This window comes from Oreochromis aureus, linkage group 17 (genome assembly GCF_013358895.1).
Source record: "Oreochromis aureus strain Israel breed Guangdong linkage group 17, ZZ_aureus, whole genome shotgun sequence".
Lineage (NCBI taxonomy): Eukaryota > Metazoa > Chordata > Actinopteri > Cichliformes > Cichlidae > Oreochromis > Oreochromis aureus.
Window position 1 is genome coordinate 9,727,611 of NC_052958.1, and position 7,745 is coordinate 9,735,355.

The 7,745-nt window shown below is 38.6% G+C and overlaps 1 long non-coding RNA gene across 1 annotated transcript; it reads left to right on the plus strand.

Annotated features, from left to right (window-relative positions):
* The first annotated feature begins 482 nt into the window (after positions 1–482).
* LOC120433830 lies at positions 483–6,556 on the plus strand. Its single transcript, XR_005608797.1, has 3 exons — positions 483–1,048; positions 1,213–1,378; positions 3,006–6,556. It is a non-coding gene; the product is annotated as an uncharacterized LOC120433830 (long non-coding RNA).
* Positions 6,557–7,745: the final 1,189 nt, after the last annotated feature.

Below are 7,745 nucleotides of genomic sequence, written 5' to 3' on the forward strand. Positions count from 1 at the left end.
GTCATTTAGTGTATTTCATTTCTATTTTGTATAATTTTGCTCAAACTAACAATGTTTTTAGCTGGTGGACTTTCATTGTTGCGACTGAGATAAAAGAAACAAAGCTCCCAACTGATCAGCTTTGTGTTGTCAGCTGTTTTATCTTTATTACATAAGATTAGATATTTTTCTTCATATTGGGAAGAAAAATAAGGCTTCCCATAATCCTGCATATAAGTCATGAGCGATGGTTGCATAATCCATTTGATTGATTTTCCCCTCAGATCATTATAATGAATGGTTATTTTTGTTCTGAGAACAGACACAAGCTTGCGTAGTCGTAGAGGAATGAAGAGGTAGGCTGTATTTTTTTTAATATTCTTTCTTAAGACCTAAGTTCCTTTGCAGTGCAGTGTTTGCAGTTTCCCATCCTGATTTAGACACTGATTTCAACTCTAATGCAACTCTGTTTGATTTAAATTTAGCTGAGAGATGCATGACCCTGCTGCGCTGCCTGCAGACGCTGTGTGTTCCAGACGGTGATTGTACAGGCTTCTTGTTTTCACTGTCTCTGTCTTGCTACTCTGCTGTTGCTCATTTCATTTCTCACTTTGCTTAATTTTTCCGCCTGTTATCATGTTATTGTGATATTGCTAATGTTTTAGAAAGTAGAAAAGATAATACGGAGCAGAATGAGGGCAAGCAAACACAATCTTCCTTTCAGGTCCCGTGTGGGCAACGATTAATTAACGTGTCAAGAAATATAAACAGTGCACATTAAAAAACACCATGAAGGTCCAATTAAAAGTCTGATTATAATTTTGATGCCAGTTACAAAACCGTGGACTCTTTTTTTGTTGTTTGGTCACAGTCCACTGAAATTATTTGGAAAATCAGCCACATCCCCTCTACTGAGTAACAGACACAAAAGAAAATTACCACTGTAGCTTGGAAAAAACATACCATCTTTGCAGTGTTGGCACCAAAACAAATTAACCCTAAGGGTTTTGGAGGGCCAATGTGTGAGCAGAATACTAACAAAATCCACAATATTCTGGGCTTACAGCAGGTACGTGACAAGGATTTTTAGATGAGGCTTTTTTTCTGGAAAGGTCCCAAAGGTCCAAGCCTAGGATCTATCCTCTATGTGATGAGTGTACTCTAGTGGTGGCCTCTGAGCCTTTTTCCAGCATTGCCTCTCTCATGTTTACTTTTTTATGCTGATAAATGAAGGTTAAAGCTGAACTGTGGGCAACAGAGTAGATCATCCCCATGTGGATAGAGGGATATACATAAACTATCTGAAGTACAAGAAGTAATCTGACCTGTAAATCTGAGTCGCCTGATGCATTCTTCCATACCAGGCTTATCACATCCAAAACAACTGGCGTTTATGAAGGTAAGTGCAATTTTGTATATTTTACATTTTCTTTCTCAATATGTTTTTGACTGAATCACAAAAAAACTGTGTTATATTATTGAAAGTCTCGGACAATATCAATGCAATGAAAGTGTCAGAGCAGCAGACCTGGTAGCTAGCTGATCCCTCTGGAACGTTGCCTGAAACAAAAGTGCAGCCCAAACTTCCCAGAGGATGTTCATTAAATTTAACACTGAGCAAAGGAAACAAACAGTGGTTTATCTCAGTGCAGAAAGTCAATGGTCGCTGTAACACTGTGCGGTTATACTGCATAAACATGTTTATCTTCTGTCGGCCATTTCAAAATTGGCTGTGTGTTTGTGTATGTATAATTTCCACCACAACACACTAAGCCTACTGTATTGTAACATCCAAGGCTCTTATGGTTAAGTAAAACCAAACTAAAAACACTTTAGTTACCTTAAGTACAAAGAAAACAGTAGAGACTGCACTTGTCTATAGGCAAAAAACCCCCAAAACATTTCAAACGTCACAAACAACTAGCTGACCTGAGAGTACCGGATTAAGTACCGGATATTGGTATTGGTATTGATATCTGTATCATGTGTTAAAAAAACCAATATCAGTCAAGCTAAACTCAATATAGTTTAATATAGTTCCCTTGCTCCACTATTAAAAAGACCTTGGCATTCCAAAATGTGATTGCTGATGCTTGTACGTGTGTTTTAATGTCTAATATCCTTCTTTACAATGTAGGCTGTCAACTGGATTTATAAAAAAGGTTATATATGAAATAAGAAAATAATACACTTTGCAAATATCCCCGTGATTCTATTTGACAGATTACAGGGCACTAAGATATTTACAATTATTTAAATACTAGGGTTTTTAAAAAAACAAAACATATAGAAGATAATTAGCCTTCTTCGGTTACATATTTGGACTGGTTACCTTCCATTACATGGTTACAGTACAATAACAAAAAAAGGCTGAGATTGGAGTCATCAAAAGAGCAGGAGTCTTTCTGGGTGAAATAAAAGGCATACTTCATACTGCATGTGTGACAAACTCCAATACAAAGAGCAGTCATCAGTGACAACAAAATCAAGTAAAGACTGCACAGTTGTTTTAATGCATGACAAGCATTTACCTTCCAGTGTGGTTGACACCCTTCTAATATTCACTTGGTGAATGGAAGACTTAAGTGTATTTTGGCTCTCAGGGGATATTAATTTGGACCTTGAGCACATGTAAAAGTGCTTCGTATACAACTAATTTATGCAAATGACAAGCAGTATGTTAGCCACCTCAGCAGCAACTGCTTTCCACTATAACATATAAGTGTTTTTATGCAAGTCTTAAGATAAAGGAAATGCTTTTTGGCTGCACAGTAACAATTAACGAGATGTTCATATCATTAGAACCCTTGCTGGACACTGTAAAGGGCTTAGAATTTTACATCCTAATAATGCTTATTAGCATCCAGCAACACTCAAACACGTACATATGAGTTTGACATCCTTTAATGGCCTCCTCATCTCAGTTATCTTCTCTGCAGCCCACCTGTATTTTCTGTTTTTTTCCCCCTGGGCACATATTCAAAACTCCATTTAACGGCTCAACCTCCTTCTGTTTGTTTTCTCAGGTTCTCTTCCTCTAACTTTAAGTCGCCACAGGTCCGTGTAATCCACACACGCACTCACACGCATACGCACAAACACACGCTTTTACTCACCCCCACGCATTAGTCTAATCTCCTGTTCGTACCTGCCAATATGACTCACTGAAAATGGATCAGGGAATGAGGGACTTTCTTATTTCCTCAGTGCCAGTCCAATAAAAAACACTTCACAGCAATAGACACATACGCCCACACACACACGGCTCAGTGAGTCAAATGGTTATCCATTTTTAATGACATATGGACAGCTTGACCTAGTATTGCTGAGCTCTGTCTCCGGGGTCGGTGTGTGTGGTGTTTTGTAGAGGCAGAGGCAGGCTGGGGACAAACTAGTGTGTGTGGATGTCTAGTCCTGCAAAATCGTTTTTCGTGTGTGCACCCTAAATATAGTTTGCATGTGGGTGAAGTGATTAACATTTTGTAATGTTTTGCAATCAGTCACACCACACAGGTCAACATTGATGATTGTCTGACTTAATAATCTCACCTGTGCATATTTCCCTCCCTGTCTGTTTGCTAGCAGTCTAGCGTCCACAGTTTTTAAGATATCATTTTCAAATTTTGTGTGATGGTAGATACCAATGACAACTCGAGTGAAAACTGGGGTCAAGGTCAATTCCACACCAGATTTGAAAATCAGTAAAAATGTTGTATTATACCCAATTTTTCATGGATTGTCTTCAAACATCACAACAATATACTAGACCTTGTGTGACATCATACTGTAATTAAAACAGGCTGACGTCAGCATGTGGTAATAAATACATCATAAAGCATCAAAGGTTTATTATAGCTCTCACTCTTTGGGGGGAGTTGCCCTCTCTGAGTGCTGTTGTTGGGTTTTTCTCTCTAATACTATAGGATCTTTACCATATAATATTAAGCGCCTTGAGACAACTGTTGTTATGAATAGCTTCTATATAAATTAAACTATATAAAGTATATGTTTTTGGAGCAGGTTGCTGGTAGCAAAGTGCCTAAAGATTCAATTTCAAATAGTTTTTTTTTCCTAAGTTGTTTGTTGTCTGTGTAGCAATAACAGTGGTTCATCCCTTTTGTTAGGTGCATGTTTTATGCTTAATAAAAGCTTAAGATAAACTTAAAAAAATCACAAGTGGAGTGGAGTACAGTGGAAAGGTGCTTGAAACACATCCAGACAGTTGTATATGCACTTTCATAGCAGTATTAGTCATTCAACCATGCACTCACACCACATACTTTTCTCTCTGTGCCCTCGGTGTGACCTTGGCTTCTATCCTCCCTCTGGGTCAGCATTCATCTGTCTCAAACTCTCTCTGTGAGTGTGACAGAAAGGTCACCCATAGAAAAAAGGCTTACAAATTTTTAATTCACTATAATTACTCATTACATGTGTACATTTATTGTCAGCAGTCCGGGACTAAGCACAGTATTGTCTTCTAATCTTTTTTCTTCAATTCTCCCAGTTAAACAATGAGTCATCTATTGCAGCATATATTGTCTCTGGGGTATTTTTAATTTATTGTTTCTCATTGTTTTCATTGTGCAACACCAATGTGTGTGCTATTTGAGCAAACCGAAGCCCTAACACAATCAGACATCATCATTTTAATATGAAACGCACACGAGTTCCTGCAGTATTTATAGTGGTAGTTATTAGACATGAAACAAAAACTAGTAGCAGTGGGAACCTTTAAACTTTCAGTTTTCATTAGATAATTTTAATGTAGCGGTACTGGGTATTTAAGCTATTCTGACAACGTTCCCAAAGAATTAGATGAATTAAATTTTTTTTGAATGGGCTCCCTTTTCATGTGCATGTCATCTGAATGAACGGAGAAAGGTCAGAATATATTCACAACCATTAAACACACAAAGACTAACAAACTTGTACATTAAATCTAGATCACAGAACCGTGTATGAGGATGAAACTGTTGTGTGCAGAGCACAAAGTTATCTGACTGTTCGGACTCCTGGTTTACCCAGAAAAAGGAAACGGACACGTTATTTACACACAGATTGACTGTGCATGCATGTGTCTGTGTGTAAGCCTCAGAAAAATATGACTCACTGTTGTCATGGGGAAAGAAGAGCAGTGAGACTGAGGAGAGATTTACTGAACCATGTAAAACACACACATCAGACACATGCGTGCAGTAATGCACAACGTGAATCAAGTACATTAATGAAACTGCAGCACCTATAAATCCCCACACGCTTCTGTAGCAAGGTAAATGTGCACACACATGTAAATGAATAACATCAATTTCGAAAGGAAAAAGAAAATATGAATTTAAAGAGAGAATATTCACAGCCCTGTAAACACCCTCGCTCACATCGACACACGCTGAGAATCTGTACCCGGTTATTTGGAATAACAGTGCTGAGATCACAGACACAGATGCGCTCACCAGAAACTAAACAAACCAAGCTAATATGCACACACACATGCAAGACCATCCAGACATCCCTTTCCCCTTTCATGTCTGACCTGCATGTATGAACACAGCATAGTTCACAGTGATTAAAAAAAGAATTTCCTTAGCATGACACCTCATAAAAACTCCCATGCAGAGTGGAGGAACTAGTTACCTCATTAGTCTGGGCTGCCAGTCAAAGGCACTGCAGAATATCCACAGTAATTCCACTTTAGTGGGGCTTTGCGGCCCCTTATATAAATGAAAAGGTCTATAATGATCCTTCTGGTGTATGAGGAGTATATGTCATTATCCTATAAAACAGCGGTCCCCAACCGGTATCGGTCGGTGGGTTTGGTTGGTCCACAAGAGTTAAGGCTCGGGTGTGAAATTTATGGTTTTCAGGGTTTTTATCGTTTTTTTGCGTTATTTTTTTAAAATAATTTTTATCGTTAACTCGGTTTCCCTGGGTCTTTTCCACTGTATGAATAAATCTTCGGTTTTTTGGTACTGGTACTGGTTTTATATTGTTTTATTTATCCGCAACACCTTAAAGGCTGGTCTGTGAAAATACTGTTGGACATACCAGTCCGTAGCGCAAAAAAGGTTGGGGACCACTGCTATAAAAGACCGAAAATAACAGATGAACTGCATTATCATTTCGATAAAGAAAAAGTTTGTCAATGACTTGCTGTAGTTGCTCACCTGCATTCTGATCAACTACAATCTGCCTAATACTGAAAGAGCAGTAGCCATATTCATAAAAGGGCAAAAGTGCCCATTGAATGACAGATATGACCTTGAACATCAGGATGGTTAGAGTGAAGATTAAGTGATCATTGGATTTAATTGTAAGTTCTTGAGGAGTAATTCTCATGGACTGTAGGTGGATGGACCAATGGCTTCCTATCAAATAAGCTCACGAGACCTTACAGGAGCTAAAGGATGAGCTGAAAATGTCTAATTCATTTTCTGTCAAAAAGAAGTAATTCTTAAACCTTATTTTATGAACCTTTGGCCTTTTGGATGGCATTACCTTGGCCTCCAGTAATGCTGTGAGGAACCTTGGAGTCATTTTTGACCAGGACATGTCCTTCAACGCACATATTAAACAAATATGTAAGACTGCTTTCTTCCATTTGCGCAACATCTCTAAAATTAGAAATATCCTGTCTCAGAGTGATGCTGAAAAACTAGTTCATGCATTTATTACTTCCAGGCTGGACTACTGTAATTCTTTATTATCAGGATGTCCTAAAAACTCGCTGAAAAGCCTTCAGCTAATCCAAAATGCTGCAGCAAGGGTACTGACAGGGACTAGAAAGAGAGCATATTTCTCCTGTTTTGGCTTCCTTCATTGGCTTCCTGTTAAATCCAGAATTGAATTCAAAATCCTGCTCCTCACATACAAGGTCTTAAATAATCAGGCCCCATCTTATCTTAATGACCTTGTAGTACCATATCACCCTATTAGAGCACTTCGCTCTTGCACTGCAGGCCTACTTGTTGTTCCTAGAGTATTTAAAAGTAGAATGGGAGGCAGAGCCTTCAGTTTTCAGGCCCCTCTTCTGTGGAACCAGCTTCCAGTTTGGATTTGGGAGACAGACACTATCTCTACTTTCAAGATTAGGCTTAAAACTTTCCTTTTGCTAAAGCATATAGTTAGGGCTGGACCAGGTGACCCTGAATCCTCCCTTAGTTATGCTGCTATAGACGTAGGCTGCCGGGATTCCCATGATGCATTGAGTTTTTCCTTCCAGTCACCTTTCTCACTCACTATGTGCTAATAGACCTCTCTGCATCGAATCATATCTGTTATTAATCTCTGTCTCTCTTCCACAGCATGTCTTTATCCTGTTTTCCTTCTTTCACCCCAACCGGTCGCAGCAGATGGCCGCCCCTCCTGAGCCTGGTTCTGCCGGAGGTTTCTTCCTGTTAAAGGGAGTTTTCCTTCCCACTGTCGCCAAAGTGCTTGCTCATAGGGGTCATATGATTGTTGGGTTTTTCTCTGTATTTATTATTGTGCTATCTACTGTACAATATAAAGCGCCTTGAGGCGACTTTTGTTGTGATTTGGCGCTATATAAATAAAATTGAATTGAATTGGATTGAATTGAATTGATTAATTTTTTTTAATTAGTTATTAGTCTCACATATTTAAAAAAAATTTGGTATATTCTATCACCATGTCTCTATTCTAGTTCTGTTTGTATTAATGGTGCCAATTGTTTGTTGGCCTCCAAAGCCAAGATAGCAGCCACGGAGACTTTTTAACCATTTGAGTACAACACACAGGTACTTGTAGAG